We start from the raw sequence: 25,786 nt of genomic DNA on the forward strand, positions 1-25,786 counted from the left end.
CTATCACTTCAAGCTTTGGTGCTTACTCATACCTACTAGGTTCAACATAGGGGCTATAATAAATTTGATCCTTGTCTTCGGTTCCTGGCACTGACCTCCAAGAACTTTGGAATCTCCTGAATGATGAGTGTCTTTCCTATGCTCATAAATGACTGGGGTCCCTAGATTGCTTCAGGATGGGAGCAGGTCACCAGAAAAGTCAAGCCAAGATTGGAGTATTGGAATATTCGGCCACACCCCAGTGCCTTCCAGAAAGTGGAGAGGGGCTAGAGATTTAAGTTCAATTACCGATAGCCAATGCTTGGCTCAATCATGCCTACATGATGAAACTTCTAAAAATCCACTAAATGATAGGGTCAGGGAGCTTCTGGGTTGGTGAATACAGAGACTTGCTGAGGAGGAAGCACACCTACAGAGGACATGGAAACTCTGCACCCAGCCCTATAGCTTGCCTTATGCTCTCTTCCATCTGGCTGTTCTCAAATTGTATGCTTCACAATGAACCAGTAAATGTAAGTAAAGCACTCTCCTCACTTCTGTGACTCATTTGAACAAATTACAGAACCTGAGAAGAGGGTTATGGGAATTTACAGCCAGTGGGTCAAAGGTAGACTTGTGATTAGTATCTAAAGTGTGAGACTGAGCTCTTAACTTGTGGGGTCTACACTAACTACAAATGGGATCATAAGATAAGATAATTGAATCAATGAATATCCAGCTGGTGTTAGAGAATCTAAGAATACATAAAACAGGAAACTTGCCTTGAAACAGTGAATATGTACCAATGAAGTATCTGAGATTTTTAAAATGATACCTTTAAACACTTCAATGTTATAGTTCTACCAAAAAGATTTAAACTCATGAGGAATCACTTCATGTACTTTTCTAGATTTTATATCTACAAAATTAAGAAATTAAATGTATTGCTAGAAACTGTAAGCAATTTAATTTTCCATCACAAATTTCCCCCTTCTCCTTTTAAACTTAATTAAAGCATATTCTCAGCTACTAAGCCGAATTGTTTAAAAATATATCATTTGTAACTACTGACTTGCATACATAAAGGTACCCTTAATAACCTATAACCCAAATACTATAGAAATAGATTTTATTTTGATGTTGATTTGGTTATTTTGTGCATTTCAATCTTATAAATTCTGTTTTTAAAATAAATGTTTTGAATCCTTACAACTATAATTTATGTCACCTTAATCTGTTACATATTGCAGTCTGTATGGTATTTTGAGGAAAAGGTTTCACTGCCTAGAGATTTTGAGAATTATAGTTAAAGGAGAAAGCACATCCCTAATATGGTGATGGAGTAAATGGGATGAATCACATTCTAGGAACTTATGCATGTGACCTTTCAAGGAGACTATCAGCAACTCAGTTACACTACAAGTCATCCTGCTGCAGGCAACATAACCTGACAAACCTATGTAAGAGGCTATATCTTAAAGTCTTTTTTTTTTTTTTTTCTTCTTAAAGTCTTTAACTTGGGGCCACGAAAGGCAAGAGGCGTAGGCTGGTAGGAAAGCCACCTTCCCCAAATACTGACAAGCAAGAAATGATTCTGTCCATCCAGAAAGCTACTTCATGTTAACAGATTAAGTGATGTACATTATATACATATTCAATAAAGGCATTTGTTCCCTACCCTTACAGTTCCCTACTTAGTAATTTCTTCTTTGAATCATTTTACTATAAATCAAACTAATATAATAGGATATTTTACCTAAATAAATAATGATAGATTTGGTAAAATAAAGATTCCACTCCTAAAATAGTAGCAAACAAATGTGTGTTTTTCATGTGTTGGACTTACTGTGGTATTCACCCATAAATTAATCACCTATATTAAATGCTATGCCAGGAACAACCCATAACCCCTTTTATTTGTCATGGGTATGCTTTCCATTTAAATTTTGGTTCTTTTTAGTTTCTAAATCCCCAGAGAGGTGATTCTGAGCTTTTTATTTGTTAAATAGTGTGATTATTTAAATTCTATCCTGTAGAATAGGGAATACTTTTGTTTTTCCACATCCAAAGACCCATACCTGCTAACTTCATAAAACTGTGATCCTGCAACTGTCAGGCTGGGCCTGGGATCTATCTCTGCACTGATCTTCATGCTTTATACATAAGCTGCTGGTGTGTGAAAATTCCTTCCGATCAGCTTTAACCTAAAAAATGTTAACATCATACAAGTGATACAAATAATAATAAGATTCTCTCTTAAGGATCTGAATAAAATACTAAGTGGACTTGTACAAGAATTAGGCTGAGGGCAAGGTAAAAGACTGACAGAAGACCATGCTATCCTAGGAAGAAAGTGAAAAAGAAAGGAAGTGCCTGAGGAGGGTTCAATGCCCACAGAAGCCCACTGCTTAATTTCTATGAAATGCTACCACTTCTTGATGATGTGTATTTGAGCTAGTCTGAGTGAGATTCTGCTCTTTGAGACCAAATACATCCAAACTAAAGTTCATAGTGAAGTCAAGACCAAAGATCTGGATGTCTACTGATGTCACCTAATGAGAGACAAATACAAATACACTGTTATACAACAGGAAAAGGCTCTACCATTAAGTTCTGTGCAATGTCCTCAAGGAGTCAGGAGAAGGAAAACATGTCGAAGAAGCACAGAATAAAGAGAATTGGCTACGCGACTGTTCAACGTATCTTCATATGTGATTTCAGGAGGCAAGAGTATGGTTTAAGTCCAAGAGTTTGAAGAGGATAGCATGGGCAACACAAGGAAATACTGTCTCAAAAACAAAAAAGAAAGAAAAAGAAATATAAAAGTTTTCAGAATCAAAATGGTGTCAGCCCTAACCAAAAAAAGTAAGTTGGAACTATAAAGAAAGGGTTTTATGAATGATTACCCGATGGTAACCACACTAAAGACTGTCAGAACTCAAGCTTGCAGAGGCCTCCACCTTCTACAAAAGGTACTTTGTAAGGAAACTCACCCACAAAGCAAAAACAACCAGCTTCCTATTACCTCATTTTCCTTGAATATGTCCATAGTTTACTAATGGCATTCATTATTCCTGTTGCAATGTTCTGCTATTCCCAAGTAAATATCATTATTCTTTAGAGAACCAGTCTCTGATTTTTAATATTAAATCGATAACATCAATGACAACAAAATTAAGGGCTAGTAAGAGTGCACCTGGATTATTATTTTTTTTTTTTGTGGTACTGGCTTTTGAACTCAGGGCCTATACCTTGAAGCCACTTCACCAGCCCTATTTTCTGATGGCTATTTTTGAGATAAGGTCTTACGAACTGCCCAGGCTGGCTTCAAACCATGAGCTTCCTGATCTCTACCTCCTGAGTAGCTAGGATTATAGGCATGAACCACCAGCTCACCTGGATTATTTTACTGAATCTAGAAACAGCCTTCGTTTTTGGTGGGGGTGGGGGGTGGGTTTACTACTGGGGTTTGAACTCAGGGCTTCATGCTTGCTAGGCAGGCACTCCACTTGCCTTTGACAACAGTTTTAACCAGTATGCGAACCCAAGTTTGTCCAACTCCATAGCCTGGCTGCTAATCTCTTGACAACCAAAATATGATAGTTGCTCCTTATCCATAAGGAATATGTTCCAAGACTCCAGTGGATGTCTGAAACCACAGATACTACCAAACCCAAAAAAGGCCTTTCCTTTTTAACTAAGCACTCAATCACATGCTGTGGCTATTATGTTTACAATTTAAGGTATAACAGCAAAATCAAAATGAATTTCTTTTTTCTTCTTCATAAGTTCACAGATGGAAGATTCTTTCTTACCACAGATCTTAGCAACCTTAGCATACAACTTTTTTTCTTTTTTTAGGTGGAGAACTTTCACCTTATCACTTAAAGAAAGCACTTTAAAGTCTCTCTTTGACATACCCAATTGCCAGCATCACTACTCTTGTGCTGTGGGACCATTATAAAGTAAAATAAGGATTACTTCAATTCAACTGTGTGATACCTCAACAGACCTGATAACCTAGACGGCAGCTCAGTAACTCTAGGCCAGGTAATAAAAGGATGATTCATGACCTTGGAATAGGATGGCTTGATATTTCATCACACTACTCAGAATGATGTGCAATTTACCCTTATTTTTTATTTCTGAAATTTCTCATTTTTGGACCATGGCTGACCATAGGTAACTGAAACTGGAAAGCAAAACCATAGATAAGGGGGACTATTGTGGTTTCCTGCAGTCTCCTTAATCACATAACATCTGGTATTCTCAATTCAGTTCTGAATTCCTCATCTTTTAAAAAAAAATCATGAACAAAAATGAATGTGCTTAGATGAATATGTATCAAGATGGTTGTGTCTGTAAACAATTGGTCTAAGATATTCAGCCTAGAAAACTAAGAAACATCACAGGGTTTTAAATATTTTAAGGGTTGCCTGAGGTAAAGGAATTAAAATTGTCATTGTTATATCAGAGGATAAAATAAGAATTATGTGGTAGACTATTAAGAGGGAAGGAGATTCCAGTTCAAGGAGAAGGAAAAAAGTAGCAGAACTAACCAAGAAATGCAATGAGTACAGAAGCCAGCATCCTGTATCTCAGAAAGAACAATAATGGTTTCATGTCAAGGGCAGTTTAAGGTCCTGACACCTTTACTAATCCTGTGCTTCTGAATTCCTTCTGGACAAGGATAAAGAGCAATGCCTCAATTACAAGAATGTCTGCACTGGTGCTCAGAGAATCTGAGCAATAGTACTAGTTTTCTTGCTAATCAATCTGGGAGCTTTTTACAGGTCACGTCACGTTCTGGGCCTCAGTTTCCTCATTGATAAAAAGAAAAGTTTGAGATAAAAAGATTCTTGAGGGCCCTTTACTGTTACAATCTCAAGAGTCTAGACATGTAAGATATTTACAACAACTAAATGCTGACTCTTTACATACAGGGCTCTATCACAGGCCCTGGGGATATAATAGCAAGCAAAACAGGTAAGATCTCTTTCTAATGGGGAAGATATTGACTAAACAACTACTGAATACACGTGGGAGAGAAAAGAGACTAGGAAAACAGAAAGGCATCAGGCTTGCAAGAGTCCTGCAAGGCTTGCCAAGAATATGGCTTTATCTTAACAGCAACAGAAAAAGTAGAAAGTAGTAGGGAACATAGTCAGATCTGTTTTAAAAAGCTCACTCCAGGTGAAGAGTTGGAAGGAATCAAAATGGAACAAATAAAACTGTATTATTCTTGGAGCTTCAATGAGGGTGGTGCTAATGAACACAAAGAGAAGTTTCACAATATTTGAGTATAGATAAAGAGATAAGATTAGTAAGTCTTGGTGATGGGCTGAATATGGGACTGAAGGAGAGAAGGAGGTAGAGATGATTGGTAAGTTTTTAGCTTTTGAAACCAGAAGCTGATGATACCATTCAATGAGATCCAGGAAATACAGTAGCAGAAAAGCTTGGGAGCTCTTGGAGTGGGGTCATGAGTTTGGCCATGGACATATTGACAGTTTTTTGGGGACTTGACCTGGGCTGGCAATATTTGGCTATAGATGTGACTACTGTAAAAGGCACACTGACTACTATGTAGTTACAAGTGATCTCCATTCCACTTTTACTTTTGAGCCTTAACATATTTTAAATCCAAACTGTATCAACAGAAGTTCATCTAAAAATAGATTAAATAAGTTTGAAATAAAACCTAAATTTTAACCATCATTTAAAACTAAGAGAGTAAGATTATTGATAATGACATCACATTATACATGAAAATGTCCAAACATTTTAGAAATGTACATTAGAATATTTACAATGTGATCTATGGAATTTGCCTTAAAAATACTTGACCACCAAATAAAAGAGGAAAAAAGGGTGGGAATAAATAGAGCAAAATCCTGATTAACATGGACTATGAGAATATAGGTCTACTTTTTTTTTTTTTTTTAAACGGAACTGGGGATTGAACCTACACCCTTGCGTACTGGCAAGGCAAGCGCTCTACCACTGAGCTACATCCCTTTTTTTGAGGAGACAAGATCTCTCTCACCAAGTTGCCCAGGCTGGCCTCAAATTTGTGACCTTCCTGCCTTGGCTTCCCGAACAGCTGGGATTACAGATGTATGCCAACCTGCCCCTCGGAGAAGTTCTACTTTTATACAATGGTGGAGGGTGATAAGAATCTTTAAAGTTTTGGGGTTAGGGGTATATTTCAGTGACAGAGCACTTTCTTAGCTTTGTCACTGGGCTCCATCCTCAGCACTGCCAGAACAGGGAAAGAGGAAGGGAGGGAAGAAGGAAAGCAGGATATTTTAAAAGTTGTTTTTAAAAAAAGTTACATAAGCCAGGCGGTGGATGGCTCACACCTGAAATCCTAGCTACTCAGGAGGACTGTGGTTCAAAGCCAGTCCTAGGCAAATAGTTCATGAGACTCTTTCCTCAAAAAAATACCCCCATCACAAAAAACATCTGGCAGAGTGGCTTAAGCTTAGGTGAGAGCACCTGCTTAGCAAGCATGAGGCCCTGAGTTCAAAAAGTGCTGCATTTTAAAAAAAGTTACATTATATAATTTCTCTCTCCCATTCTCTCCTTGTCATTGACTCCTAAACATTTACCAGAATCTCCCTCATAGGATCCCTGGACCCTGGCTCCCCAGTCCTCTGTTCGTGTTCCCTGTGGGTTTAAGAAAACTTAAGGGCAGAGTGTCACCAACACTAGCTATTTGAGCTGAGCCATCCTTTTTCCTTCTTCTTCCTACAATTCCCTCTTGTCCACTTCTTATAGTTTTTTTTTCTGTTTCCCAGACTCTTTCAAAATCAGGCCCAACCTCCCAAAGAAGGGAGTCAATTCGAGTCACCTTTCATCTAACTCTTTTAGCCTTTACTTCTGCCCTAATCTTTTCCATGAAAAAGCAGAATGCCTTTCAGTCTTCTGCACATCTTCCTACTCCTCTGAGATCTTCTCTCCGTCTCCATCAGCTGCTTTTACCAAGTTAATAACCTGACATTCTAGAAAGCGGGGAAGAAAGATGGAAAAAGGAGTACCTATCTCAGTGTGAGACAGAAGTTCTTACCCCAGGCCTGCCCCAGCAACTGTCTGGTACATCTGTGGCTCAAAGGATTAAGAGAGAAGAGCCAACTCAGTTATCATCTCTCCCCCACCAGCCCCCTGCCAAACATCCCCAAACTCCCACCCACCTTTCTAACTCTATGCCTCAGGGGGCAGTACTAGAAACAGACCAAAGGGCTTAGTGTGAAGCAGCCTCACCCCACACACTGCCCTTACTACTAGTTGTGTTCCCACATATGCAGCAGTCAAGTGACTGGGAATCGAGAGATTTATTCAATGTTTGGGTGGGTGTCTGGGGAGCAACGTCTGCTACATCATAAAACTTGCCTCCCTGCCATGGAGGAATGAGAAAGGAAAACACACACCCCTCATCTGGCTTCAGTCCCCAGCTGAAGCAGATAGCTGAAGAAATTCTGCCCAAAAGACACTCTCCTGGTCATTTCTCCTATACCTAATCACTGTGGACCCAACCTTGGTCCAGTGTCTTATCAACAATAAAACTCCTAACAGGGTAGAAAGATGGGTAGAAGATTACTTGTTTGATTAAACTAGTTTAGGGAACTGTGAGAAAATAAAACAAGAAAAAAATTAATTGACCACATACTTAAAAAGGAATGTTTGAGTAAGATTTTATTTGCATTTACTCTATCAGTTGGCAAATATCCCATGATGAGGTGACCCACATATCAGCTGCCCTCGAGCAGAAACTTGTACTCTCACGCCACAATGAACTTTCAGGAAAGAGTAAAACACCAGTTCCTCATCCTCCACCAATTCAGAATTCTCGGCTCAGCTGCCAGTCCTTGCTTTGTGTCTGAAAGCACTGTTATGTAACTACCCTACCTTTCCATGCCTTTCTGTTTCTACAAAGATCCTGTGTGCCCTAAAAACCTCCTTCCAGGAGGCTGAAAGGCTTCTTCTGCAGAGTTTGATGAGTTTGATTCTGACAAGCACAGCACTGTTAGGTTTGGGGGTTGGCGAACATAGACAGATTAGATGAGGAGATGAATTCAAACAGAGGAAATCCTAAAAGAGACCGTTTCCTACTTCTGCCACACTTGTGGCTGCTAATGAAACTCTTCCTTTCAATAGTCTGCCTTTTCTATCTAAAAGATGCTGTGAATCACCCATTGCTCCTCACAGATGCCTTGGATGCGTATTCAGAATAAAGATTATTTTCATGTAGTAAGAATTCTTCCCTCCCTCTTTAAAATATTTTTAAAGGAAAGGGCATGGAATGCCAACATTTTTTTATTCATATGTGCATACAGTGTTTGGGTCATTTCTCTCCCTTTCCCCCCGCCCCCTCCCTTACCTCCCGCCCCTTCCCTTACCCCACCCCTTCCCTTACCCCACCCCAAACCCCTCGCTACCAGGCAGAAGCTATTTTGCCCTTATTTCTAATTTTGTTGTAGAGAGAGTATAAGCAATAATAGGAAGGGACAAGGGGTTTTGCTGGTTGAGGTAAGGATAGCTATACAGGGCATTGACTCACATTGATTTCCTGTGCGTGGGTGTTAACTTCTAAGATAATTCTTCTCTAACTAATCTTTTCTCTAGTTCCTGGTCCCCTTCTCCTATTGGCCTCTGTTGCTTAAAGTAGCTGCTTTAGTTTCTCTGCATTGAGGGCAACAAATGCTATATAGTTCTTTGGGTGTCTTACCTATGCTCAATACCTCCCCTGTGTGCTCTCGTTTTATCATGTGATCAAAGTTCAATCCCCTTGTGATTGCCCTTGATCTAATGTCCGCATATGAGGGAGAACATACGATTTTTGGTCTTTTGGGCCAGGCTAACCTCACTCAGAATAATGTTCTCCAGTTCCATCCATTTACCGGTGAATGATAACATTTTGTTCTTCTTCAGGGCTGCATAAAATTCCATTGGGTATAAATACTACATCTTCTTAATCCATTCATCGGTAGTAGGGCATCTTGGCTGTTTCCATAATTTGGCTATTGTGAATAGTGCTGCAATAAACATGGGTGTGCAGGTGCCTCTGGAGTAACAGTCTTTTGGGTATATCCCCAAGAGTGGTATTGCTGGATCAAATGGTAGATCGATGTCCAGCTTTTTAAGTAGCCTCCAAATTTTTTTCCAGAGTGGTTGTACTAGTCTACATTCCCACCAACAGTGTAAGAGGTTCCTTTTTCCCCACATCCTCGCCAACACCTGTTGGTGGTGGTGTTGCTAATGATGGCTATTCTAACAGGGGTGAGGTGGAATCTTAGTGTGGTTTTAATTTGCATTTCCATTATTGTTAGGGATGGTGAGCATTTTTTCATGTGTTTTTTGGTCATTTGAATTTCTTCTTTTGAGAAAGTTCTGTTTAGTTCACTTGCCCATTTCTTTATTGGTTCATTAATTTTGGGAGAATTTAGTTTTTTGAGTTCCCTATATATTCTGGTTATCAGTCCTTTGACTGATGTGCAGCTAGCAAATATTTTCTCCCATTCTGTGGGTGGTCTCTTCAGTTTAGAGACCATTTCTTTTTGTTGAGCTTTTTAGTTTTATGAAGTCCCATTTATCTACGCTATCTCTTAGTTGCTGAGCTGTTGGGGTTCCGCTGAGAAAGTTCTTACCTATACCTATTAGTTCAAAAGTATTTTCTTCTCTTTCCTGTACCAACTTTAGAGTTTGGGGTCTGATATTAAGATCCTTGACCCATTTTGAGTTGGTATATTGGTATAGGGTGATAAACATGGATCTAGTTTCAGTTTTTTGCAGACTGCTAACCAGTTTTCCCAGCAGTTTTTGTTGAAGAGGCTGCTTTTTCTCCATCATATATTTTTAGTGCCTTTGTCAAAGACAAGTTGGTTATAGTTGTGTGGCTTCATATCCGGGTCCTCTATTCTGTTCCACTGGTCTTCATGCCTGTTTTTGTGCCAGTACCATGCTGTTTTTATTGCTACTGCTTTGTAATATAGTTTGAAGTTGGGTATTGTGATACTTCCAGTGTTGTTCTTTTGACTGAGTATTGCCTTGGCTATTCGTGGCCTCTTGTGTTTCCATATAAATTTAACGGTAGATTTTTCAATCTCTTTGATGAATGTCATTGGGATTTTGATGGGAATTGCATTAAACATGTAGATTACTTTTGGGAGTATAGACATTTTTACTATGTTGATTCTACCAATCCATGAGCATAGGAGATCTCTCCACTTTCTATAGTCTTCCTCAATCTCTTTCTTCAGAAGTTTATAGTTTTCCTTGTAGAGGTCGTTCACATCCTTTGTTAAGTTTACACCTAGGTATTTGATATTTTTTTTGAGGCTATTGTAAATGGAATTGTTTTCATATATGCTTTCTCAGTTTGTTCATTATTAGTGTATAGAAATGCTAATGATTTTTCAATGTTGATTTTATATCCTGCTACCTTGCTATAGCTGTTGATAGTGTCTAGGAGCTTTTGAGTAGAGTTTTTTGGGTCTTTAAGGTATAGGATCATATCGTCTGCAAATAGGGATATTTTGACAGTTTCTTTACCTATTTGTATTCCTTTTATTCCTTCTTCTTGCCTAATTGCTCTGGCTACAAATTCCAGTACTATGTTGAATAGGAGTGGAGATAGTGGGCATCCTTGTCTGGTTCCTGATTTTAGAGGGAATGGTTTCAGTTTTTCCACCATTAAGTATAATGCTGGCTGTAGGTTTGTCATATATAGCTTTTAGAATGTTGAGATACTTTCCTTCTATTCCTAGTTTTCTTAGAGCTTTTATCATGAAATGGTGTTGGATCTTATCAAAGGCTTTTTCAGCATCTATTGAGATGATCAAGTGGTTTTTGTCTTTGCTTCTGTTAATGTGGTTTATTACGTTTATTGATTTTCGTATGTTAAACTACCCCTGCATTCCTGGGATGAAGCCTACTTGGTTGTGGTGAATGATCTTTTTGATGTGTTGTTGAATTCGGTTTGCCATTATTTTATTGAGGATTTTTGCATCAATGTTCATTAAGGAGATTGGCCTGTAGTTCTCCTTTTTGGAGGTGTCTTTGCCTGGTTTTGGGATAAGTGTAATACTGGCTTCATAAAATGTGTTTGGCAGTTTCTTTCCCTTTCATTTCGTGGAACAGTTTAAGGAGGGTTGGTATTAGTTCTTCTTTAAAGGTCTGATAGAATTCAGCAGAGAATCCATCAGGTCCTGGACTTTTCTTTTTGGGGAGACTCTTGATTGCTGCTTCAATTTCATTTTGTGTTACAGATGTATTCAGGTGATTAATGTCCTCTTGGTTCAGTTTTGGATGATCATATGTATCTAGAAATCTGGCCATTTCTTTAGGTTTTCGAATTTATTGGAATATAGGTTCTCAAAGTAGTCTCTGATGATTTCCTGGTCTTCCATGGTGTTTGTTGTTATCTCCCCTTTTGCATTCCTGATTTTACTAATTTGGGTTTTTTCTCTCTTCATTTTATTCAGGTTTGCCAGGGTCTATCGATCTTGTTTATTTTTTCAAAGAACCAACTTTTTGTTTCATTAATTTTTTTGTATGGTTTTTTTTTGGTTTCTATTTCGTTGATTTCAACTCTTATTTTTATTATTTCTCTCCTTCTATTTGTTTTGGGATTTGCTTGTTCTTGTTTTTCTAGGAGTTTGAGATGTATCATTAGGTCATGGATTTGAGATCTTTCAGTCTTTTTAATATATGCACTCATGGCTATAAACTTTCCTCTCAGGACTGCCTTTGCTATGTCCCATAGTTTCCGGTAGCTTGTGTTTTCATTTTCATTGACTTCTAGGAACTTTTTAATTTCCTCTTTTATTTCATCAATGACCCATTGTTCATTAAGCAATGAGTTATTCAGTTTCTAGCTGTTTGCATGTTTTTTGTCTTTATTTTTGTTGTTGAGTTCTAGTTTTATTGCATTGTGATCAGATAGAACACATGGTATAATTTCTATTTTCTTATATTTGCTGAGGCTTGCTTTGTGCCCTAGAATATGATCTATTTTGGAGAAGGTTCCGTGGGCTGCTGAGAAGAATGTATATTGTGTAGAAGTTGGATGAAATGTTCTGTAGACATCAACTAGGTCCATTTGGTCTATGGTATATTTTAGATCTAGGATTTCTTTATTGATTTTTTGTTTGGATGACCTATCTAGTGATGATAATGGAGTGTTAACGTCTCCCACGACTACTGTGTTGGAGTTAATATATGCTTTTAGGTCCTTCAGGGTATGTTTGATGAAACTGGATGTGTTGACATTGGGTACATATAGGTTGATAATTGTTATTTCCTTTTGGTCTATTTCCCATTTTATTAGTATGGAATGTCCTTCTTTATCTCATTTGATCAATGTAGGTTTGAAGTCTACTTTGTCAGAGATAAGTATTGCTACTCCTGCCTGTTTTCAGGGGCCATTGGCTTGGTAAATCTTCTTCCAGCCTTTCATCCTAAGCGTATGCTTATTTCTGTTGGTGAGATGGGTCTCCTGTAAGCAACAAATTGTTGGGTCTTCCTTTTTAATCCAATTTGTCAAACGGTGCCTTTTGATGGGGGAATTAAGTCCATTAACATTAAGTGTTAGTACTGATAGGTATGTGGTGATTCCTGTCATTTAGTTGTCTTAGCTGTTTGAAGGTTTGATTGTATGTACCTAAATCGATGTTACTCTCTCCTTTCTTGCTTTTTCTTTTCCTGTAGTTTGGTACTGCCTGCCCTTTCATGGTTATGTTGGGTTTCACTTTCTGTGTGCAGAATCTCTTGAAGAATCTTTTGTAGTGGTGGGAATGCCAAAATTTTAAGGATTAAGATAAACAGCTAGAATAAGATAAACATACTAGAATGTATGTTGAAAATATTATGCTTAGAATAAAAGTTTACAAAAAGCCTTCATGAAAGGGCAAATGTCATCAAAAGTATTTTTAAAATTTAGAGAAATACATTCAATTAGCAAATACGGAGGCTGGGTGCTGGGGGCTCACACTTGTAATCCTAGCTACCTGGGAGGTGGAGATTGGGAGGATTACAGTTCCACGTCAGCTCAGGAAAACAGTTCTTGAGACCCCATCTCCAAAATAACCATATTGAAATGGACTGGAGGTATGGCTCAAGCAGGTAGAGCCCCTGCTTGGCAAACATGAAGACCTGAGTTCAAACCCCAGTCCCACCAAAACCAAAAAACACATACTGAGAACCTACTTTGTTAGCTCCTTTCATAAGTATAATCTTATTTAAGATAAAGGAGTGACCACTTGGAAGACAACAGACTTGTGTACTAACACTTCAAATTTGGCATTATTCTCAAATATACCTAAGTTTTTCCTCTCAGAATTTAGCTTTGTGGTGAAATATTGGCTGTGAGCACCTTTATCTGTGGATTCCATAACTTCAGATCTGAGGATTCCATCCTCTCCCTTAGCTGCAAACTACCATTTTTGTGGGTTTCTAAATATAACAGTAGAGAAAGTGGCAAAAACTTGGAAAAGCCTTCTGTACCTTGCAGACACACACTGGCTATTCTTTCTTAACCTAAAAATCTACAAACAACATCTCACATCCAAGTGGCTTCAGGATGAGGACTGGCCACTAGAAAGATCACACATAACATGGTGGGAACTTCAGCATTCCTCACTCCCATGTCTGGGGAAGGCAATAAGGAAGTACTGTGAGTTGTTCTAGTGAATTATCACACCTGAGGGGGGCTACAGGGTCCCCCAAGTTTGTGGAACAGCAGGGTAGGTAGCTTAGGGACAGAACCTTGTGACTGACAACTAAAATGAGACAGCCAGTGGGACTGCGCCCTTAAGCCTCTAGGTCTGACATTAACTGAAGGCAGTTGTAAAAATAGGATTTATTTAGCTGGGCATTAGTGGCTCACACCTATAATCCTACCTACTCAGGGTACAGAGATTCAGGAGGATCATGGTTCAAAGTCAGCCCAGGCAAATACTTTGTGAGATCAAAAAAAAAAAAATACATCATAAGAAAGGATTGGTAGAGAGGGTCAAGGTGTAGGCCCTGAGTTTAAACTCCAGTACTGAAAAAAAAAAAAAAAAAAAAGAATAGGATTGATTTATCAAACATCCAGTTAGTTAGTGCTGGCAAATCAAAGAACTGATGAAAAAAAAAAGATGCCACATATCCTACAAGTTACATGTTAGCCTTAGTAAGTAAAGAGGTACAATATATCTAGTAGCAAGAATAAAGGTTTTGCCTCCATGTGATGGAAAAAGCAATTTGCTTCATGATCACCAAGGCCAGGAAAATTCCCATGCGATCAGACTCCACGAAATTCCCAGTGGTGGTACCCATAGATCTTCTAGAAAAAAAAAAAACCAAAAAACAAAACAAAGCTTCTCATAGCCACTGCTTAACTTCCTCATTACTAGTGGTCTCAATCCAGTTCAATGATTAAAAGCGGTTAAATCAAGAAGAATTAACCTAGAAGGTAACACACATGCACAGGAAATCAATGTGAGTCAACTCCTTGTATAGCTATCCTTATCTCAACTAGCAAAAACCCTTGTTCCTTCCTATTATTGCTTATACTCTCTCTTCAACAAAATTAGAGATAAGGGCGAAATAGTTTCTGCCGGGTATTGAGGGGGTGTGGGGGAGAGGGAGGGGGCGGAGTGGGTGGTAAGGGAGGGGGTGGAGTGGGTGGTAAGGGAGGGGGTGGGGGGAGAGGATGGGGGGGGAGAAATGACCCAAACATTGTATGCACATATGAATAAAAAAAAAAAAGAATGGTGACCTTAATAAAGAGAACATCACTGAAGTTTCAAAGTTAAAAAAAAAACCTAAAAAACAAACAAAAAACCCAATACAGAGTCACGTGAGGGGATGCATACCTTTGATCTCAACACTAGGGAAGATGAGATGTGAAAATCAAGTTTGAGGCCAGCCTGGGCTACATAGGGAGATGCTATCTCAAAAAAATAAAACAATGTATTGTGGTCTAACAATATTAGAAACATTACTTAAAATAATGTTGTTAAAATAGCTGACATGGAAAGATACTCATCATATGCTGTGGGAGAAATCAATTTCTACAAAACACCAGGACCCAGGACCATAACCTTTGTGCTCTCTTCTACAATGAGCTACTCACAGGGTTTGTTTGGTTTTTTTTTTTTTTTAAATGGAATGCTTCACGAGTTTGTGTATCATCCTTCTGCAGGGGCCACGTTAATCTTCTCTCTCTGTATGGTTCTAATTTGAGTATGTGCTGCTGAAGTGAGCATAAGTTATTTTATTGTGTAATGATTCCTATACAATACACCTTAGATAAGTATCAAATTATTCCCTCAATGTTAAACAGTTGTCCTTCCCCTGTCCTCAAGGGATATATTCCAAGACCCTTAGTGGATGCCTGAACTGCAGATAATAGCAAACCCTACATACACTGTTTTTCCCTCTACATGCATACCTATGATAAAGTTCAACTTATAAGTTAGGCATACTGTATTATATATATTATAATATATATTCCCTCTACATGCATACCTATGATAAAGTTCAATTTATAAATTAGGCACACTATATTTACATATGTTTGGCACAATAATAACTAGCAACAAAATAGTATAATTATAACAATATACAGTTAGCCCTCCATATCCATGCATTCCACATCTGTAGATTCAATCAACTGCAGATCCAAAATAGTCACCAAAAATTGCATTTATACCCCACATGTACAGATTTTTCTTGTCATTATTCCTTAAACAATACAGTATAACAACTACTGACAAAGCATTTAAGTAATCTAAAGGTGACTTTTAAGGTATATGGGAGGATATGCATAGTTTATATGCAAATATTACACCATTCTGCATAAAAGACACGAGCATCATGGTATTGGAACTGAGCCCCTGTGGATGCCAAGTATGAATACTGAAGGACCACTCTAACAAAAGTTACAGAAAGTCTCTCTTTCTGTATCAAAGAATCTTAGTTATCAGACTGACTGTAATGGTGTCATAGTGCTTGTGTTGAAGAAACCGTTATTCTACTTAATTATGATCCCAAAGTGCAAGAGCAGTGACTCTGGCAATTCAGATATGCCAAAGAGAGGCCTTAAATTCTTCCTTTTAGTGAAAAGGTAAAACTTCTTGACTTAATGAAGAAAGAAAATCATATGCTGAGATCTATGGTAAGAACGAATCTTCTATTCATGAAATTATGAAGGAAAGGGGAATTTGAGCTAATTTTGCTACACAGTGGACTGCAGGTAACTGAAACCATGGCTGAAGGGGGACTACAGTAGATATATAAACAAATTATTTATATTGAGCCAATTCTCCCATCTTGAGGTCTAGAATTTTTTTCTTAAACACAAAAATCTCTTCTTATCCAAAACATAATCCTCTTCTACCCATTTCTCCTTTGTCTCCATTTCCTCTCAGGACTCAGGACTCCCCCACCAGCCACACCTCTTCTCCCAATGCCAACAAGTACAATTTACTCACACACATACACACAAGCAACAGAGCCTATTTTGAGCATTAAGTAGGTCATGGTTCAGCAATGCTAGGGAGCCCCCAATAATTCCAGAGCCGTCTTCATTAATCTAATTTCCTTCCATTCTTGGGATAAATCTGAAAATCCAGTGGGTTCATAAGCCAAGGAAGGAGAGTCCTAGGGTGAAATTCCAATCTGATGGCTTGACAGAGTCAAGTACATTGCTCTCTGTTGTCACATCCACTGAGGGGCCGGCATCTGGGAGTCAGGATGAAAATGAGAAGGCCAGCCTCTTAGGGACAAACTCCAAATGCCATGATCCTGGTCACTCGGAAGGTAAGGAATCTGAATGACTAAGCTAGAACAAGTATCTCCAACAGGGGATACTTACTTCATGGCTGTTCCGATCTTACTAGAGAAGGTGATCCCACAGGTTCACACAAGCCCCCAGGTTGTAATATGTATAAGATTAAACAAACCTCTGACAATTATAGCACAGGACCCTAGTTACCAAGGCACTGGTCTAGATTTCTGAGGTAAGGCCCAAAGTGTGGATCTACTGAGGGCCACATGTCATCTTGTGCATGTCAGACATGCACAGGATGACACAAACTTGCAAGGCCTGGAACTGACAGTGATTTTACAAATGCACAATACTAAGAAATTCTACATAAAGATCCAGACCAGATGTTCAATGTCAGCACCCTATAATTAGTTTAAACTGGTAGCTTTGTCAGGACATGAAGCCCTAAAATCAAATCACAGAAAATATTTTCTAAAATAATCATCTAACCTACCCACCATATATCCTTGTATTCTACAGCATTGTGCTAGGCACAGGCACAAGGAACCACAAAATAAGTGAATGGGGCTACAATCCAGTTAAGGAAACAAAGGCCACCCTCAAAGCCCCTTTGGAAAATAGTCAAGTGATGAATTGTGAGGAAGTATCTGCCACCTTCTCATCTGACTGCCACCTCACAGTCCACCACTGTTTTTACACAGAAAACAGTACCACAGTTGGACTTCTGGTTCTAAAGCCGTTCTCCTGCAGCACCAATTTCCCTTTCTGAAAGAGTCACTTCCTTTTTGAACTGGCCTTTGTATGCAGCAAGAGAAGGTATCTTGATGCTTTACATAAAAGAATTCTATTTGAAAGTTAATAATCCTTTAAAAGGACCTTTATCGTTAACTTAAAAGCAAACTAGGGGAAGGGGGCTGGAGATGTGGTAGGGCAAAAAAAAAAAAAAAATGCTGGGAGGAGCTGGGCTGAATGACCACCATGCACCTCAGTGATAGGAGCTATGGGAGGGGACAGAAAATCAGTAAGCAAACCAAACTCAGCTCCTCAGAGAACAAATGAGGCAGCTGCGCTCAACCAGTGAGGCCCTGAATGGGTCAGAGCCTGAGCTCTGGGTGCTGGGACCTTCTGACTCCAACACCTATGCTATCAGTATCTATGTTCTCAGGGGACAAGAACCATCTTTTCAACAAACAGCACTGGGACAACTGAACATCCATATGCAGAAGAATGGAGTTGGACTACTTTTTTACCCAAATACAAAAATTAACTAAAAATGGATTACAGACCTAAATGCATGAGCCAAAGCTATAAATTTGTCAGAAGAAAACATAGGAGCAAGTCTTTTTTGGTGGGGGAGGGAGCAGGACTGGGGTTTGAACTCAGGGCTTCATGCTTGCAAAGCATGTGTTCTACCGCCTGAGCCACAACACCTCCAGTCCCCAGGAGTAAATCTTTGTAACTATGGATTAGGCAAAATTTTCTTAGATGTGATAACAAAGGCAAGAGAAACATAAAATAAATAAATTGAGCCTCATTAACATTAAAAACATTAGCACTTAATACCATCAAGAAAGTAAAAGAGCCAGGAGCTGGTGGCTCATGCCTATAATCCTAGCACTCAGGAGGCAGAGATCAGGAGGACTGTGGTCTGAAGCCAGCTTGGGCAAATAGTTTGTGAGACCCTATTTTGTAAATACCCAACACAAAACTGGGCTGGCAGAGTGGCTCAAATGGTAAAGTGCCTGCCTAGCAAGCACGAGGCCCTGAGTTCAAACCCTAGTATCACCAAAAACAAAAAAACAAAGAGAGCTGGGCATGGTGGCTCATATCTATAATCCCAGGTACCCAGGAGGCACATATCAGGAAGATCATGACTCACTTGGGCAAAAAGTTAGTAAAACCCCATTTGCACAATGAGCCAGGCATGGCAGAACATGACTATAGTCCTAGATATGTGAGAGGCCATAGGTAAGATCACAGTCTGAAGCTAGCCCCAGGCAAAAAACGTGAGACCCTATCTGAAAACAGGCTGGAGTTGTGGCCCAAGCAGTATAGCACCTACCTAGCAAGTGTAAGGCAATGAGTTCAAACCCCAAGAAAAAAATAAGAAAGAACGTGAAAAGAATCCATAAAATGGGAGAAGATAGTTACAATCACAACTCGGTAATAAAAAGATAAATAAACTCAACTTAAAAGCTTGGGAAAGGGTCTAGGTAGACATTTCTCTAGAGAATATATAAGACTAAGATATTTCTCTATAAGGATATATAGCGCAGTTGCAGAGATCTTGCCTAGAATGACTGCAACCCTGGGTTTGATCCCCAGAACCTATTAATAAATGAATAAATGAATAAATGAACAAAGAAGAAAGAATGTCTAATAAGTAGACGGAAAGATGCTTGACATTATTAGCCTTTAGGGAAATGTAAAGCAGATACACAATGAGACACACCTTCACATCTACTAGGATGGCTATAATCAAACAGATCCTAAGAAGCATCAGAGAGGATGAGAAGAAGCAAACTCTCCTGTTGCGGGGAATGTAAAATGGTACAGCCACTTTGGAAAAACATTTGGCAACTCCTTAAAATATTAGATGTAGAGTTACCATATGACCCAGCAATTCTACTCCTAGATATACACCCAAGAGAAATGAAAACATACATTCATGAATGAAAATGTTCCCTAGCCGGGCATCAGTGGCTCATGCCTGTAATCCTAGCTACTCAGGAGGCAGAGATCAAGAGGATCATGGTTCAAAGCCAGCCTGGGCAAATACTTTGTGAGACCGTATCTCAAAAAAGCCCATCACAAGAAAGGGTTGGTAGAGTGGCTCAACGTGCAGGCCATGAGTTCAAGGCCCAGTACTACCAAAAAAAAAAGTTCCTAGCATTGTTACTCATAACATCCCCCAAATGGAAATAACTCAAACACAACATTTGACTATACCACAGACTTACTTTCAAAAAGTAGTCTCATGTGTGTCACTTATAGGGACACACACTTGAGAGAGGTGCTACATCTCACCATCATATCAATTTTGGATTTTAAATTCCTCTTGAGGAAGCCTGCATTGGGCTAGATAACTTCTATTTACAGAAAAGAAGTGAAAAAATGACATCACCCTTCTGTTACAGAAATAACAAAGCATGTGAAACATCCTAGAAATATGACAATTGCCATGCCCCAAAGGCTTCCATTTTTATTGGGGTCTCATTACATAACCCAAGCTGGCCTTGATCTCCAGATTCTCCTGTCTCAGCCCCTCAAGTGATTGGGATTATAGGTGTACATCACCACACCCAGCTTTGGGGGAGCCTTTAATTCTATATTTTAATTTAAAACATTTTTAATTTAAATTTAAACTTAATTAAAAAAATAAAGCAATACTTTTAAATAACACAAACTGTTTTTTTTTTGGGGAGAAACAGTTTTCCTTTGTGATACTCTTACATGTAGGTATCAGGGTATCAACATAGTTTTTCTCCTTTATCCTGACTCAGCTATAGGCAACATTTTTTTTTTTTTTTTGGTGGGACAGGGGTTTGGACTCAGGGCTTCATGCTTGCAAAGCAGGCATTCTACCACTTAAGCCACACCTCCAGTCCATTTTGCTCTGGTTATTTTGTAGATTGGGTCTTGAGAACTATTTGCCCGGCTGGCGGCAAACAGCAGTCCTCCAGATCTGTTTCCAAAGTAGCTAGAATTACAGGTGTGAGCCATCTCGCTCACCAATAGGCAATATTAAGATGAGGGCTTTGGGAGCTGGAGAAGTGGTTCAAGTAGTACAGTGCTTCCCTTGCAAGTTCAAGACCCTGAGTTCACACCCCAGTACTGCCAAAAAAGAAAAAGAAAGGGGAGAGGAGGGGAGGGAAGGGGAAGGAAGGGGAGGAAGGGAGGAAGGGAGGGAGGGAGGGAGGGAGGGAGGGAAGAAGGAAGACCAGTGAGTCTTTTTCCTCTTTTTTTCTCACGTAATGCTAATTTTCAACATCTGACTTCCTCCCAGTCCTCCACACATTCGCTGACTTTTGCTGATAAAGGTTCTTGGGAAGCAAGGTCAAGAGGTCTGGGAAACAACCCACCTAACTCCCTGGAGACTCAGCTCCACAGGGGCCTTCCTGCTCCCTTTGTACTCCCCAAGCAGAAATGGGCACCCCAGAGGAGTTGATGCTTAATCAGAGTCTACTGCACAGGCAACGCCTGACACATAAGTGACTCCTTTCTCACCTGCTTATCTTTTTTATACAGAAAAACCCCACATGTAAGTAGTAAGTGAAAAAGCTTCTTGGCTCTAAGCTAACAGCTATGAACAGGATTAACACTTGCTCTTCCTCAGAGGGCCCTCTCCTTTTGAAGGCCCACTCTGCCTTGGTCTTCTCCTGCCTTTCCTCTCCCATGCTGAACCAGGGGCTTCAGGAGGAAAACAACTATGACTCTACAGACACTGCTCCTTTATGCTCAAGCAGTTTGACCTGAGGAGACTGTTAATAAAGTAATTAGCATCTAGGCAAGTGTCCAAAATTTTAGAGGTTTGTTATTTTTTCTCCCCAGTTTCTCTGAATTCCCAGTCCCTCTGATTTCCTGAAAGTTTAAATGTATTTTATGTATGTTCTCAGCTCTTTAGTCAGGACCATCAGTCTAAAATAAAATTGGAGGAGACACAATGGCCAACCGTACATCAGGCCTTTTCTGGGCATGCTGGGTAGAACCCAAAGGAGTGGACTGCATAACTCATATTCCTCTCACAACCTTTGGGTCTCAAGCCACCCAGTAGCATGGAGTTGGGGATAAGTCAAGGCAGAACATTCTCTTAGGTCTGCCATAATTTTAGGATGTTTTACCACCCAGATCAGCGAGCGCACACACAACACACACACTGACAGGACAGAGGAACTAACTGTTCCTAACCCTTCCTTCTTTACCCTCCATAAAAACACTGTAATCCCAGCACTCAGGACACTGAGACAGGAGGACTGCATGTTGCAGGCAGCCTGGGCTATACAATGAGAACCTGTTTCCAAAACAAACAAATAAATAAACAAAAAACCACAAATGTCCAGGAGCTAAAGGAGGGCAAGTTAAGCTGTTTTTTTGAGATCAGCTGTCATGCTGATCTCTTGAGATAACCTTTAAGTCTGAGAAAGGCTTACTCTTAAATCCAAGACTCAGCCAGGCATGGTGGTACATGCCTGCAATCCCAGTACTCCAGAGGCTAAGGCAGGAGGATGGCAAATTCAAGGCCAACCTGGGCACACAGAGACTTTGCCTAAAAAATAATAAATGAATAAATAATCTGGAAACCCTCTTGATTAACTGAAGAAAGCATTGCAAATTTCCAAAACGGTACTTTGTGCTATTTCATTTAGAGAGCCCAGGGGCTGGGGGTGTCAGAGAATGTGCTTAGAATGCATGAAGCCTGGGTTTCATCCCAAGCACAAAGAATTAAAAAAAAAAAAATACAGTTAAGAACAACCCAAACTGTATCCCCTGGGGATTATAAGGTAAGAAGGCAGGGCCCACTAATCAGGTAATGTCTGCCTACCAGGAACCAAAGCCTCTTCCAGAGAAGCCAAATTGAACAATGAATATGAGATGCCATGGGTTCTGGAACCATCTGGATTTGCTTGAGGCTTCTTTTCCAGTAGAGAAGAGATCCTCTAGCACAGACTGAAAGCAGAAGTTTCTCCTCCCCACAAGACTTCTTCCTTATGCCCTAACTGTTCCAGCAGGAAGAGCAAGGGGAGAAAAAGCACGTGTTAACAGATGGGACCCCTTTGCAGAGATCTGAAATTGTGTAACTTCAATCCATTGCTGCCAAACAACCATAATGTGCAGTCTCTTCAGAAATAATTACTGGAGAATTCAAAATACCAACTGCCTCTCTCACAAAGTAGCAACCACCCACACAGCTGGGAAGCTGATGCTGGATAAAGAAAAAAGAGAAATGAATGTTCAGCAAGAGAGGAGCCTCCAGACAGAGACACAATCAGTTCCCTGAATGCATGAGACACCTCTAAGCAGGACAACAACCCTGCTTGAGGACCCTGTCATTTCTCCTGCTTCTTTTGTTCCTGTACTCCAGGAAAAGAGGCCACAGGAAGGCTTCGGGAAGATAGTGAGGAGCCCCAGAAGGAAGGAAGCAAGGGGAAAATTTTGGAGACTATGCAATTATACCCTTTCGTAGTGTTTTAAAAAAAGGAAAAGGGGTGGGGGAAAGTGGCCCAAACAATGTGTACACATGTGAGTAATTGTAAAAACAATAAAATAAACAAATAGAAGGAGGAAAGGGGCCTGGTGCTGGTGGCTCATGCTTGAAATCCTAGATCTCAAAAAAATCCATCACGAAAAAGGACTGGTGGAGTGGCTCAAGGTGTAGGCCCTCAGTACCACAAAAAAAAAAAAAGGTTGGGGGGCTGTGTTCATCAGCTTTCAGAATAGCTCCCAATGAATCTCAGCTCCTGATATTCAAACCCTTGGAATAACCTCTGTCACCAAAAGGATACTGTGGAAGTGTAACAGTGTGACTTTGGGACTAAGTCATAAAAGACATTGCAGCTTCTAACTTGCGTGTTCCTGGATCACTATGGGATGGGGAGGATGCTATATTGTAAGCAGCTCTGGGGAGTGGGGAGTGGTCACATGGTGAGCCTCCTCCCAACAGCAGCACTAACTAGGCAGGTAAATGAGTGAGCCATATTTGAAGATCCTCTAGCCTCAGGCAAGTCTTCAAAGGATCCCCACCAGGATCCTTTTTTTTTTTTTTTTTTTTTTTTGCGGTACTGGGGCTTAAACTCAGGGCCTACACCTTGAGATCACTCTACTAGCCCTTTTTTGTGATGGATTTTTTTGAGACAGGGTCTCACAAACTATTTGCCTGGGCTGGTTTCAAACCTGGATCCTGCTGATCTCTGCTTTCTGAGGAGCTAGGATTACAGGCATGAGCCACTGGAGTCCAGCTCCCCCAGAATCTTGACTGCATTCTTATAAATGACCTGAGCCAGAACACCTGGCAAGGTGCTCCCAAACTCCCCATCAACAAAAACCATGTTAGATAAATGCTATTTTTTGTTGTTGTTTTTGTTCATTTCTTTATTTTGAAGGTTCTGGGTTTGAACTCAGAGCCTCACACTTGCTAGGCAGGCGCTCTACCACTTAAGTCACTCCACCAATCCTAAATGCTATTGTTTTAAACAAGGTTTTGGGTAATCTGCTAGGCAGCAAGACTCACAAAAATTCCTCTTAGGGCTAAGGATATTGCTAGAGCACTTGCCTACTGTGGGTGAGGTCCTGGGTACAATTCTCAGCACAGCAAAACAAAAACAAAAGAACCTCCTCTTTCTACCTGAAAACAGACGCAGAGTACAAGGAGGCTTGACAGCTCCACACAACTGTTCCCAGCCAAATGTGACTTGGGCGCAGAAGTAAAGGAAGAGCTGTCAGTTCCTTCTTTACTTCCCGTTGATGAGCTGAAGCTGAGTGTCAAGGCAGGAAAATGTTTTCTTTTTTTTTTTTTTTCATTTTTCTTTTATTATTCATATGTGCATACAAGGCTTGGTTCATTTCTCCCCCCTGCCCCCACCCCCTCCCTTACCACCCACTCCGCCCCCTCCCGCTCACCCCCCTCAATACCCAGCAGAAACTATTTTGCCCTTATCTCTAATTTTGTTGTAGAGAGAGTATAAGCAATAATAGGAAGGAACAAGGGGTTTTGCTGGTTGAGATAAGGATAGCTATACAGGGCATTGACTCACATTGATTTCCTGTGCGTGGGTGTTACCTTCTAGGTTAATTCTTTTTGATCTAACCTTTTCTCTAGTTCCTGGTCCCCTTTTCCTATTGGCCTCAGTTGCTTTAAGGTATCTGCTTTAGTTTCTCTGCGTTAAGGGCAACAAATGCTAGCTAATTTTTTAGGTGTCTTACCTATCCTCACCCCTCCCTTGTGTGCGCTCGCTTTTATCATGTGCTCATAGTCCAATCCCCTTGTTGTGTTTGCCCTTGATCTAATGTCCACAAATGAGGGAGAACATATGATTTTTGGTCTTTTGAGCCAGGCTAACCTCACTCAGAATGATGTTCTCCAATTCCATCCATTTACCAGCGAATGATAACATTTCTTCTTCTTCATGGCTGCATAAAATTCCATTGTGTATAGATACCACATTTTCTTAATCCATTCGTCAGTGGTGGGACATCTTGGCTGTTTCCATAACTTGGCTATTGTGAATAGTGCCGCAATAAACATGGATGTGCAGGTGCCTCTGGAGTAACAGTCTTTTGGGTATATCCCCAAGAGTGGTATTGCTGGATCAAATGGTAGATCGATGTCCAGCTTTTTAAGTAGCCTCCAAATTTTTTTCCAGAGTGGTTGTACTAGTCTACATTCCCACCAACAGTGTAAGAGGGTTCCTTTTTCCCCACATCCTCGCCAACACCTGTTGGTGGTGGTGTTGCTGATGATGGCTATTCTAACAGGGGTGAGGTGGAATCTTAGTGTGGTTTTAATTTGCATTTCCTTTAGGAAAATGTTTTCAATACAACTGAACTGCTTACCCAGTGATGACTCTGCTTCTGACTGTTAATCCACATTTAAACTGTGCTGCAAGCTTCCGAACTTCTGAATTCTGATATTCAAACCTCCTAAAATGCACTTTATCTGTCAGACATTATAAGTGCCAAGACGTATCTCCCGCTGATTTTTTTAACTGTCACTAAGAGGATGCTTTCCCCATCACACACTCTATTCTGGCAACATTTTAAGAATTTTACTTCTTCTAAGCCTTCTCATCAGATAGTGAAGAAAGACTTAAAAATTCCCTGGACAGAAAAGCTGCATAACATGTTAAAAGATCTCCGGATCTGTCAGGTGCTGGTGGCTCATGCCTGTAATCCTAGCTACTCAGGAAGCAGAGGGAAAAAAAAAAGTGTTGGTAGAGTGATTCAAGGTGTAAGCCCTGAGTTCAAACCCCAGTACCAAAAAAAAAAAAAAAAAAAAAATCTCACCTGCAATGCTAAATGATGAATTCAAGATCCAGA

At 40.0% G+C, this 25,786-nt stretch overlaps 1 protein-coding gene and 1 non-coding gene across 13 annotated transcripts in view; both read right to left on the reverse strand.

The window, feature by feature from the left end:
• The window catches only part of Tacc1 (transforming acidic coiled-coil containing protein 1), a 133,941-nt gene that overhangs the window by 37,009 nt on the left and 71,146 nt on the right, over positions 1 to 25,786 (reverse strand). The gene's annotated exons all lie outside the window — the stretch shown is intronic.
• Positions 15,122 to 15,228, reverse strand: LOC141417045 (U6 spliceosomal RNA). The gene has a single exon (XR_012441675.1). It is a non-coding gene; the product is annotated as a U6 spliceosomal RNA (small nuclear RNA).

The sequence above is a fragment of the Castor canadensis genome, chromosome 14, assembly GCF_047511655.1.
Source record: "Castor canadensis chromosome 14, mCasCan1.hap1v2, whole genome shotgun sequence".
NCBI lineage: Eukaryota > Metazoa > Chordata > Mammalia > Rodentia > Castoridae > Castor > Castor canadensis.